The following is a 13,054-nucleotide window of genomic DNA, read 5'->3' as shown; positions in this document are numbered from 1 at the left end:
GGAAAGTAGAAGGTCAATATTAGAAATATAGAATATAAAAAATCAAGAAGACACTGTAAGTGATCTCTAAATAAGACAGTTTAGTGCAGGATGTACAAAGATATTAATAGGAGGGTGTGCAAAACATAAAAACAAATTAACCTTTATTTAAGGGGTTTTTAAGGTAATTCTTTTTACTTAAAGATATCAGCTACAAATGTCTCCAGTTAATTACTTACAATAAGGCAATTGTGTTTTGTATTACAAGTGTTCTGAAATAGCATGTTTAAATATGCAAATGAACCATTATCTCATAAAATATGCGCATATTTTAACACATTTCAGGAACCAAAATCTAAACTTTGGATAAAGCCAGGTTCAAAATTATTGTTTCCTTTTCTTAGTCATATTAGCATCTAAGGCTTTTACAGAAGGGATTATATATATATATATGTATAATATCAATTTTCGCCATGTTTTTAGGTATAAAATGTTATATAATTCAGGCTATGAATGATATATGAACAAACCTTTCTGTATAAACCTTCATAATGTTGATAGGAATATAACTGGAAGGTTTGGTGCTCCTGAAGTGGACATTTCGAACTCAGAGTAGGAGCAAAAACTCATTTTAAGAAAACGACCTTTAAAGATTGCAGTGTGGCGCTAGCTAAACGCTCCTGTTCTTAGGATGACAGCTTGCGCATCGACGCACTCCGTGAAGGTATTTCATGTTCGGGGTCATTTGTTTTTTGTAGAACCTTGCTTCGTGCAAGTGAGAATTGTTGTCGTCTTCTCTGTGAACGTTTTTTTTCGCCGTTCTTTTGCCATTGTGAGATTTAAATTTCTAGCGGAAAGCTAACCAGGAAGTGTTTTAGCACACCACGTGACGCATCTGAACGAATCACGTTGTCAGAAATTGACACCAGCCAATGAGATTTTGTTTCTTGGTTTAAGACCCCTTTGTACTTTCACGATTGGTTGCTGATACAAAGGAAATGACCATATTTGGATCCAATGAGATTGTGCAGGAGAGACGCAGCTTTCCAACGATATCTCTGATGACATGGTGCAAACAGCGGTCGCTGTACTTTATGCTACGTTAGAAAGCTAACTTTTGGTGAATTTAGGAGAAATCTACTGACGCAAATAGACAAACTATAGTAAAATAAACACTTAAATGTGTATTTTGTACGTTTTCCTTCCAAAAGCCAGAAAGAAAACATGTTATGGAATCAAAATAGCACAAAAAATTGACCAGTGCATGAAAAACTATGTTTTTGCCTGCAGTGTCTCGCCTTAAACATTAAAGAATACTTAAGGTTAATGTATTCTTTTGAATAAGAAAAAAGCTTTGGGGGTATCTACAGATAAATATTAAGCCTGAAAAAGTACTTAACGTCTAATATATTGCTTTCCTGCCATGTTAACTATGTTGAAGCACTTATTTTAACTGATATTATACATATGAATTATACTCTTATAAGATGTATGTAGATAGCATTGTTGTAGTCAAGTCATCAATTCACGAGTCCAAGTCACTCTCGAGTCACCACTCTTCGAGTCCGAGTCCAAGTCCGAGTCACCAAGGGAGAGTCGTAGTCGAGTCCGAGTCACTCAAGGAGTGTCCGAGTTGAGTCCGAGTCATCATTACATGTGTTCGAGTCCGAGTCCAAGTCCGAATCACCCAAGGAGTGCCCGAGTCGAGTCCGAGTCATCATTACCTGTGTTCAAGTCCGAGTCCAAGTCCGAGTCACCTAAGAAGAGTCGAAGTCAAGTCCGAGTCACAAGTCTTCATGTATTAATCTTTGTGGATATATGTGTTGAAATGTAGCTGCTCCTCTATATTGCTTTTATCCTGTCATGTTATACTAATCTGTCTATTGAACTGCTGTGAAGCCAGTTTGGCTACAATTATTGTAATAGGTGCTATACTAATACAAAGCGTATTACTAGTATTAATATTGTTATTATTATTATTGCAAATGACCTTTAATATGTCTAACTATATTTAAAATGAGTTACCTTTTAGAGAAGTGATTATATTTGTATGCCAATATTTTCCTATGGTAAAGTTTTCTTTTTGTACTTTTATTTTGATAGTAGTAAGATAGGGACTCTTATTTTGAAGGAACTTTTACCGGTTAAATCGGTTTACTTAGCGCCATATAGATAGAATCTATCTATATGGCGCTGGGTTTACTGATAAAGATTTAGCCCCGGAAAGCATATGGCTACTTAGCATGCAAAATGACGTCATTCTGCATGTTACAGTAAGTAGCCATGTGCTTTCGTGTTATCGGCTGAATCTTTATTTATTGATTAGATCACGTTACTCTGATGATAGTGTTCAAGACGGCCATGTCTGAACTCGATCCTTAGAGTAATGTGTTACGGAGCCTTCTCTTCAATATTGTTTCCACATAACGAGCATTTTGCGCTAGAATGTGGAATGTGGAAGCAGAATGTGTGAAAGCATACAGCACGATGCGGGGTGTGTCTCTAGACATCTCTAGACTGGAAGAGCGGGGACAAGTACGTGAACTCGCCTCACAGGTGCACACGCCAGGATAGAGGACATCAGACTCCAGAGAAAACTTGCTCGAGTCCGAGTCTGAATCCAAGTCAGAGCGTCAATGTACAAGTCGAGTCCGAGTCATCGTGTGGGGGAAATTCACGAGTCCGAGTCCGAGTCCAAATCAGAGCGTCAATGTACAAATCGAGTCCAAGTCATCATGGGGGGAACATTTCATGAGTCCGAGTCCAAGTCAGCATACGCGAGAATTCACGAGTCCAAGTCCGAGTCGCGTCAATCAGTGCACGAGTCCGAGTCGAGTCACGAGTCCCGAAAATCGGCACTCGAGTCCAAGTCCAGGACTCGAGTACTCCATCACTGGTAGATAGTATAAGAAATGTGCAGAATTTGACAGTTTAATGTTGTGGTATACACACATATTGATAGATGTCTTGTAATGCACTGTTGAGGAACCTGTGACCAAAGTTGTTCATTCATTGGATAACTACACCGTAGTTGTGTATATGATATGTCAATAAACCTTTGAAAATCTTGAAATGGATGTGAAAATAGCCATTATATACAATCTTTAATTAACTATTAGTAGAGAATAACGAGTAATGAATATACTTTATAGAGATCTGCAGATTAATGTTTAGTCTTCTCAAGCACCAACTATCAAATATCTCTCCTGATTGTTGGCACTTGACAATCACCTTTTCCTGAATATTACTCAGGTGTAACTAAATTCTGCTTTAAGGGTTGTTTATATTTCACATCATTAATCAGAATCTGCAAAGTAACTCAAATAAATGTAGTGGAGTAAAAATACCAGGTTAACCTCTGAATTGTAGTGGAGTACAATTACAAAGTAACAATGAGCTGTCATGTGGGTATACAGTATATTAATGCTGCGCATTATTGACACAAGCGATTTCCACCCATTTATCAATTATATGTTTTAAATTTGAAAACACCAATGTGTTTAATACTGGCAGTGGCAACTGCTAATTGTGGGAAAAACGAAAACATTGCCAGTAGAGACGCCCCATAGAACATTTTGCGAAACACAACAGCCAGCATGTGTAGTTCTGGGGGGGGGGGGGGGGGGGGGAAGTGGCTGGTCCCGTTCAAGTCTAGTTTTGGATAGTCTGCCATGGTGTCGTTCCATTTCAAAGAGCTATTTGACACTCGGCGTAACCTTGGCGCACTGCCATTCCAACATCCAATCCCAGAGCTTGAAGATTAGTCACAGAGATTTTCAAGCAAAGGGACTATAGTCCGAAACGATAGCTGGGGATTGTAGTGTCTTCGGCCATCCTAAACTCCGAAATGTTTTTCGGATTTCATATCGCATTAACACCATATCCCAACGTGCATGCATAAAACATCCAATCACCAAGCTTAAACCATAGCTGAGGATCTTGGGTAATCATGCTCGAAATGTCCCTTATATAGGCCTACGTCTGTTTCCGGTTATTTTATTTTGAAATTCAGTTCCTGACGGACGCCAAAAAAGCCAGAGATTATAGAATCAAACAAATAAACAAAAACAAGGATAATTGTGTGTTATTGTTGAGTAAATAACAGTGTGTTATTTAGAAAAGAATAACAAATTAGAAGGTAAAAAGGTGTTGGTGAACACGAATCAATAGATCAAATGTCGTGACTATAAGACAAAATGCCGTGAGACTGGGTTGGTATATAGGAAGCTGTGTTTTTGCTCTTGGCACTGACTCTTGCCTTTTCCTCCTCCATGAATAGCTCCATATAAGCTGATGAAGCAGGTCTGTCTCTCACAGGAAGAGGACAGAAACCGGTCTCCCTGAAGGTGTTCGTGTTTAAAAGGCTGAAGCCGACTGTAATTTTGGACAGTGATGCAGCAGGTGGACCACACTGATGGCTCGACAATACTTGGCCAGATGAGTGAGACATGGTGCATAAGATATGGTGCTCTCCTGTACAATATAAGGCCCCGTCCACACAGAGACTATATCAGTTGAATCCGCTAATGCTCTCGGTACCGGAGGTGTTACTGCTGGGCCGCAAAATAGCTGTGAGTTTATCGTAATATTTGCAGAATTATAAATGTATACAAATATTTTATCATAATATTTTTTTATAATTTTCGCACCTATACCAGTCACATTATTTCATCCAGTAGCCTAGTTAATCTTTCACCAGAAAACCGTTGAAAATGGCTTTTATGATGTTCCGAGGGATTCGGCGGCTCAGCCTAAGGTCTCAGTATGAGAAAGTTACCGGTGCGCCAAGTAGGGAGAGGAGCGCACAGGAGACAACCGTTTGATTGCAGACTGTTATGTTTATGTGGGGAAATGGCAGTGCATAAATTATTTGAGATATATTCCAAACTCTGACTTCATTTTAAGGACATGTCGGCCAGGGGTGTAGAGCTATTTGTTTAAGCACCGGATTGGCAAAATAGGAGAGTAAACCAGTCCGCCTTGATCTATCAATTCATGTCTGGGACTCTCACAGTATCTGCTGCCCACAGCTGTTTTATAGAAGGAAAACCTCCTTCACTTCATGAAATGGCTGCAGCATCAGGGGGCAGCGGGACGTATACTCTGCCTCTGAGAAGTGCAGCACCAGCGTGCGGAGAGCTGTGCCTTTTTACGCACCGCCTTCACTGTGTTTACCTTCATCAGAACAGCTTAAGAGTGACTGCAGGCTGCTACGTGTTAACCACACACACCACACGCATCACTACACACATCGAACTGCCCGATTACTCCCCCTTTTATTAGTTTTATGAAGGAGATGTCCAGATGTCCAGTCACCAAGGCGCATGATGTGTGTGTGTGTGTGTGTGTGTGTGTGTGTGTGTGTGTGTGTGTGTGTGTGTGTGTGTGTGTGTGTGTGTGTGTGTGTGTGTGTGTGTGTGTGTGTGTGTGTGTGTGTGTGTGTGTGTGTGTGTGTGTGTGTGTGTGTGTGTGTGTGTGTGTCTGTGTCTGTGTCTGTCTCTGTGTGTCTGTGTGTCTGTGTGTGTGTGTGTGTGATTGTGTGCTCTGCTCAGCTCAGCTCTCTGTGTTCGGTGTGTTTGTGTCTGTACGACACCGGCATTTGTTTTCAAATGACCATGAACAGTCATTTACACACAATCTGGCTAACTCAATAGGTAGCCTATTTGCGGGTGTTCCCAAAATAAATTAGTTTAATCTTAATCTCGATGTAGTGCTAAATGCTGTCGGAGTGCACCGGAACGAACAACACTATCATAATATCTTCTGAAAACAAATGCCAGTGTCACACATACACACACACACCCTGGCGACCGGACATCTCCTTCATAATGTGCCTTCTCCTCGTTGTCCGATTGTCCGTAAATCATACAAACAAAACCAAAACGTTGATTTATCTGTTTTCCCGTTTTGGTTTAAAAACTGAATAACGTCGGTTTTTTTGTTTTCCGTTTTTCCGAAAAACCAAAAAACGACACTGGTTCTTTTTTAAACATTGTTAATATGTTTTGGATGCATATTCTTCTAGTATTTGTTCGGGCTCTTACATACAATTAGCCTCTGTTGCTACCTGCTGGTGGTGAGTAAATATTAAAATCAGTTAAAATGGACAACCGGTCCGCGAATTTTTTTTTATGTATCTGCCGGTCCTTGGCACAATAAAGGTTGGGAACCCCTGGTTTAGACGGTTCGTCCAGACAAGGCTGACATGGAAATGCGGATTCAGTGCCCGAATCCGATACACTTTGATAACGGCTCCCAAAGTGGTGGTAGGTATATTGTCGGTCTGAGGACGAAACGCTTGCGGCTCCGTGTGTACGCCCTGGCCTATACGATCATAGCCCCGCCTCTCCCCACCTCTCCTGCTCACCCCCGCATCACCCGCGTCATTGTTGCTGATACGTTTCGCCAACAACAACAATGGCGGATCACAGGGTTGCATTTGTGCTCCAGACGCTACTGACCATGCTCCAGATGTTAGTGCAACATCTACAGCTCCTCTATCAACCACAACCATCAGCAACAAGTGGACATGGAGAACTACATGATTGTTGCTAAATCCAACGTGGAGAATAACCAGAAGGGCAACAAGGCAACCATTGCAACCATGCTCAGGGGGGCTTATTCGCTGCTTTTGGTGTATTTTGTGATGGAAATACAGCGCCACTTTTTATTATTGGCAAAACAATCTACAAGAGATTGTACAGTGCAATCAGAGAGATACAGTATTTCCACGTTTTTGAGCAAGTCCACAAATCCAGTCTTTATCAAGTCTGTCACCACCTTCGCGCAGCTGCTGGCGCCACTTCGTCCGGTCCTTCGCCATGTACTACAGCGTACATATGCTTTATCAATGGGTGCAACATTTGACACTCTTGCATTCTGGTGTGACCACAATGTGCGAGCTCGACTGTCATTGATTATAGTCTGTACGTTTTCAAAAGTAGCTAAGTAAATGTTCTGTACTGTACTTAAGTAGGTAAATGAACTTCACTTAAGTATTGTCATTTAATGCTACTTTATACTTTTACTCAACTACATTTTGCAAGCTTATATTGTACTTTTGACTCACTACATTTGAAAACATGTATTACTAGTTACTTTTGCAGGTACATTTTATTATCGTTTATACAAATAACACATTATGATCTACTATTATGGATAGAGATATCTGGCTCTATAAACATGTATTATGGTTATCTCATCCTTTACCAACTGACTGATTAAAAGAATAGACATCACCAATTAAACTCCAGTGATATAGTATGTTTTATTCCAAAAATTGCCACTTTGGATAATGAGTACCTTTAGATCTGGTACTTAAGTATATTTTGCTGCTAATACTTTTGTACTTTTACTTCAGTAACATTTTTAATGCAGGACTTTCACTTGTAGCAGAGTAATTCCACACAGCATTTACAGCTGCATCAGTAAAAACATCCCTATCATCATGAGGACACTGGCACAACTTCAAAAAAAAATTTTTGTCTCACCTACACTTCACATCTCCAAACCATAAAACACATGTTCACCATGAACTCTAGGACAGAAAATCAAAGTGTGATATCAGGATGATTATGTTTGCCCAACTAATGTAAAGTTTCTGGGCCAAAAAACAAACAAAATATAAAGTAAATAGAGCAGCCATGATCTCTAATCTTGTGTGACAGCGGATACTCATTCAACCAGTTTAGGGCTTGTTTACAATATGTCATAGTTTTGTTGATGATCCGTATACACGATCACCTGATACTTTACGGATTTGACTATTAATCTGCAACTATGATTATATAAACATATGTTTGAATTCTGTTGCCGTTCAGTTCCCCTTCCTTCCTTTCAGTTCTCCCTGCCTGCTTTCTCTCCTTCGTCTGAGTCTTCATGAACTCCTTTGACAGATGCATTTGACAGTGCATAGAGTAGAACCAATCAGAGTGGAGCTCTGAGGTACCGCATGCGACGGAAAAGTTTAGTCCTTTCTCAATATTGACTACATTTTAAACTTGCATTCTTTGGGAGTTCCAACTTGGAAAGTTGAACTTCAGTTCAACAAACTTGCAAAATCCGTTTTTTGCAACACTTTTCATTGTTATAAAACCAATACATCTGTAACCTAAACTGTTTTCAATAATACAAAATCTGTATGAGAAGACTTCATAAGGAATCAAGGGTGCACAGAGGTAGCTACCCAAAAGACACATGAGCATTAGTTAGAAAAATGTGCATCCACAATAAATTGAGTTAAACAAATCAACTGCCAAACGACTCTTGGTAAAATATGCAGAGTGAAAATGGTCTGTTGTCGGCCAACAGAGGATTTTGAATAATTTAAGTCTTTGGGTTGTGATTGCCAACATTTCACAAGTTCACTAGAAGGTCTTCTTATGTCTTTTGTGTTAGACTGAGTCTGAGCCTCTGTTTGATGATGATGTTTGACACCGAAAGCCTTTCCCCCCCTGGGTCATGTGCTCATTAATAAATGATTGAACTCAAGGACTGAGAAGAATGCAGATTGAGAAAGGCCTGGAGTTCCCGGAGAGTGAGGGTGATCAGCAGTGGTCCCAGCTCTAAGAGGCCACCATGCTGCTGCAGAGCACAGTGTTTACAGCGGCTCCACACCAGCAGGCTGGTGATCATCTGAAATCATGACACCATCAACTGTCCTCACAACTCCTCCTCCATCTCCTCTTCTCCCCTCAATCATAAGCTGAGAGAAATCCAATCTATCCTCGGGTTCAAAGGTTGTGACTTTATACAGAGTCTAAATGCTTGTAACATGTCGGTACAATAAAGCTTCACTGAACACACACACACACACACACACACACACACACACACACACACACACACACACACACACACACACACACACACACACATACTCATATCTCGTTATGTCGTGTTATGACATGATTAAAACATATAGATAGGAGGAGAAGAAAGAGGGGTATAAAAGAAGGTGGAGAAGAAAAAGAAAAGAAGCATGGACAAAGAAAGAGACAGAGGAATCAGAGCTCCAGATAGAGATAAAGGACAGTATTAGGAGTAACTGGAAGAAAGCAGGATGGATGGAAACAGAGGAGTGTTATCACGCCCCCTTTCGTCTCTGGGAGATGAGATTTCAAGGTGTGAAGGGCATACTCGTTCCTGCTCAGTGACCCGGCCAGGAGCCACGCCGGCGCTGAGCAGTAAAGCGTCACTCTCTGCCGAAAACAGACGGGTAGGCTTAATAATAGAGTCAGACACCACAGAAGAAGAGCGAGAAAACAATCTAAATAAGTGCAGAAAATAACACTGCAGTCTGCCAGTAGACCGATGATACCTCCGTGCACGCACGCACGCACAAACACACACACACCCACACACACACACACACACACACACACACACACACACACACACACACACACACACACACACACACACACACACACACACACACACACAGCCTCAATTCCTCCCATCACTCTCTCCATTTTCTACAAGCTGTTCTGCATTTATATTGTTTCTGCTGCCTGAATGATCTTTTGGGGTGTTTGGTTTTAGATCTGAGGTTGCTACAACAAATGGGATTTCTACGTGTGTGTGTGTGTGTGTGTGGGTGTGTGTTTGTTATTTAAAAGAATACACTGGAAAAGGACAAAACACAGTGCACTGACAATAATAGGCGCTTTCACACCGGAATACTTTTCCCCCCGAACTAGGCCGATAAGGGGGGGGGGGGGGGAGGGACGATTTGGTTTCACACCAAAAAGGATCTGGAACTAGTCCCTAGCTTGCGTGAACCTTTTCACCCCAGATAGTCCCTGCTAGAGAGGTGGTACTTTCCTGGGGAGCAAATGGTTCGTGGGTGTGTCAGCCACACTAACAATTTCTGATTGGCAGGGCGAATTGCAAACCACGTCCGTAAAAAAGGTTTTGTGAACCCAAAGCAGAAGAAGAAGAAGTGACGTCAGCGGTTTCATTTGCCTAATCCTCCCTCAGGGACTTATTCCGGTGAGAACGCGATCTACTAGGACAGTTCGAGGGACTAAAGAGTTCAGGGGGAACAAGTACCAGGGCTAATAAGGGCTCTGGGTATATTCACCTTATAAATATGGCATATACAGTTGCAAGAAAAAGTATGTGAACCCTTTGGAACTACCTGGATTTCTGCATAAATTGGTCATAAAATGTGTTCTGATCTTCATCTAAGTGACAACAATAGACAAACACAGTCTGCTTAAGCTAAAACCATACAAACAATTATATGTTTTTATGTTTTTATTGAACACACCATGTAAACATTCACAGTGCAGGGTGGAAAAAGTATGTGAACCCTTGGATTTAATAACTGGTTGACCCTCCTTTGGCAGCAATAACCTCAACCAAACGTTTCCTATAGTTGCATATCAGACCTGCACAACGGTCAGGAGGAATTTTGGACCATTTCTCTTTACAAAACTGTTTCAGTTCAGCAATATTCTTGGGATGTCTGGTGTGAATCGCTCTCTTGAGGTCATGCCACAGCATCTCAATTGGGTTGAGGTCAGGACTCTGACTGGGCCACTCCAGAAGGCGTATTTTCTTCTGTTGAAGCCATTCTGTTGTTGATTTACTTCTGTGCTTTGGGTCGTTGTCCTGTTGCATCACCCATCTTCTGTTGAGCTTCAATTGGTGGACAGATGGCCTTAATCATAGAATATTTTGCCAGTAGTGCTGTGGAACAGAAATCCAGGTAATTCCAAAGGGTTCACATACTTTTTCTTGCAACTGTAGATGTTTTTATTTTAAAGTGAATTCATATTGAACACAGTGAAAAAAGGTAAATTATTGTGTCAGTCCAAAAACAAAAAAGATTACTTATAGTAAAAACCACCCTTGAATGATGGGATGGTAGACTAAGAGCTTTAGGAATCCAAACTACAACATATAATAAGTACCCTGTATCAAGATTGATGCAAAACAAGTGAAATTTGACCTTTTTAGAGAGATTTAGCAAAAAAACTAACACTTCTGGTGTCATTTGGGTAGATTTTCCATATCTCTGGCCCCCCTTGGTCGATCTTGATGATTGACATCTCTTTCTAACCATCAGAGCCAATGGAATCGAGGGGAACTCCCAAATACACACATGCATTACCAAATAAGGAGTAAGGGTGACGCGTGGCCAAAACCGGAAGCTGCATACACTCTGGTGGCTACCATTAGCAGCTTTTTTTCTCCGATTTTTACATAAAAATTGAATTATGGATTATAAATAATTTCTTTCAAAGCGACAGACACATTATTAACATATGGATTAACCGATTCAGCCGCATTTTTTCTCGTTTTAATGTCATTGAACACATATTTTGATCCGATTGACAGCTACGGTGAGACGATCTCCCGTAAAAGCTCCGTAAATGTACGTGTTGTAATGTCTGTGTTTGCTTCCCCTGTTGCGAGTTCGGATCGCTCAGTGATGATACTATACCTACAGTATATAATCTTGGAACCTCAGCTTTAATCAGATATCTTGTATGTCCAGCTACGATAAGTAATAAGGGTATCTTCATCTTGAGTTCTGTGCCAAAGTGCGTTATCCTTTCTCGCTCAGGGGTCATTTAGATGCTTCTTATGAGACATGTGTTTTTACGGCTCCAGGCAGCTGTTGGGGTTTGTTGCATTGCTCAGCAGCACCAAAGAGGCAAAGAGAAACTAGCACCTCTCCAGCTACCAGTCCACACTCTGTACTTTGGTCCATACGGGACTTGAAGCGGTAAACACTTGGTTCCCAGGCCAAAGCCCTACAGACTAAGCCACTGCTGCTGAAGAAGGTCTATGTTCTGCTCTGGATGAATTGAATGTAGATTAACAAAAACTTGAAAGCCGTCAGATTTTTATCACAGCTGTAATGGCAACAGTTCATGGGAAGTTGGATCATTTAAAAGTTTTTACTGGTGTCATTTTTGCTCGAAGTCCTTATTGTGTTTCCCTTAACGGCCAAATGCACAGAAAGTATGGCAGCCCGTTTTATAACGCTTTGAAACCTTAAAGCTTTGATGCCTCTCTGTGATCTTGTTCAGATTTTTAGCATCAAATGAAGAACCAGGGACCGGTGCAGATGTCTTCAGAAGCCTCAGAACATGTTAGAAGCTACAAAGCTGTGATTATATTATCCTGATGTCATGATTTTATCAAAGAATATTAATAACAACACTACTTCTTTCACTTTGAATGCAATAATTGAAAATATAAGTTGGTAAGGGGTTTCTATAAAATACCAAAATGTTGCCTGAATAGTGAAACTTGTTTAAACCACTGCTGTGTCACCTGACAACACGCTGACTTCCAGGGCCGTGGGAAGTAGGGGTGCTGAGGGTGCTGCAGCACCCGCTGGTGGAGGACAGGGGATCTGCACTTCCACAAGATATAATACAAATATAATACAAAAAAACGAATTTTCAGCCTTGATGTAACAACATTCATAATTAAGTAAAGATAACACCCTTTTCACCGCGGTTACATTTTCCATTTGCCCCGTACGATGGGCGCTGTAGTGATGAAAGTGGGGATGTTGGCTTATCAGGCGCCCGCAGCTCACAGCCAAAGTGAGAGAGATAGAGAGAGGGGGTGCACCGGTACCAGCGGGGATTGTTTTTAGCTTCTGCTGCGCTAATGGATATAAGAAGCCGTTTCTACAATAATGTGGAGGGAGAGTTCTGTCCTGTCAGACTGAGAGGCTCAGTGAGGTAAAGTTATCTCAGTGAGTCTCAAACGTTTTGATCACAATTTATGTAAACAAATATTTCCAAGGTACACCTTTATAATTATTAGGATAATAAAAACAGGCTTGAAATCATTCCAATGTATACTATAGGACAGTAAACCAAAAATATTGTTTAAAACTGGAGAGATTTAAAAATATGCATACATAAATAAATGTTAACTTGTAAAATAAGATATGAATGAACAACACAAATAAAATAAGTTACATTTATTTGTTATTGGCTATGGTAGGTTATTGGAAATGTTCACAAACTTATTTGATTATTAAAATGCAAACCGATCTTTTTCATATGTGTGTTTTACAGTTGTACCCCTAGATCAGTCTCTA

The 13,054-nt window shown here is 40.6% G+C and overlaps 1 protein-coding gene across 4 annotated transcripts in view; it reads right to left on the bottom strand.

The window, feature by feature from the left end:
• The window catches only part of dcc (DCC netrin 1 receptor), a 496,426-nt gene that overhangs the window by 232,263 nt on the left and 251,109 nt on the right, over window positions 1-13,054 (bottom strand). The gene's annotated exons all lie outside the window — the stretch shown is intronic.

The sequence above is a fragment of the Notothenia rossii genome, assembly GCF_949606895.1.
Source record: "Notothenia rossii genome assembly, chromosome: 11".
Lineage (NCBI taxonomy): Eukaryota > Metazoa > Chordata > Actinopteri > Perciformes > Nototheniidae > Notothenia > Notothenia rossii.
The sequence above is the reverse complement of the archived record's forward strand: the minus strand, read 5'-3'. Positions and strand labels throughout refer to the sequence as shown.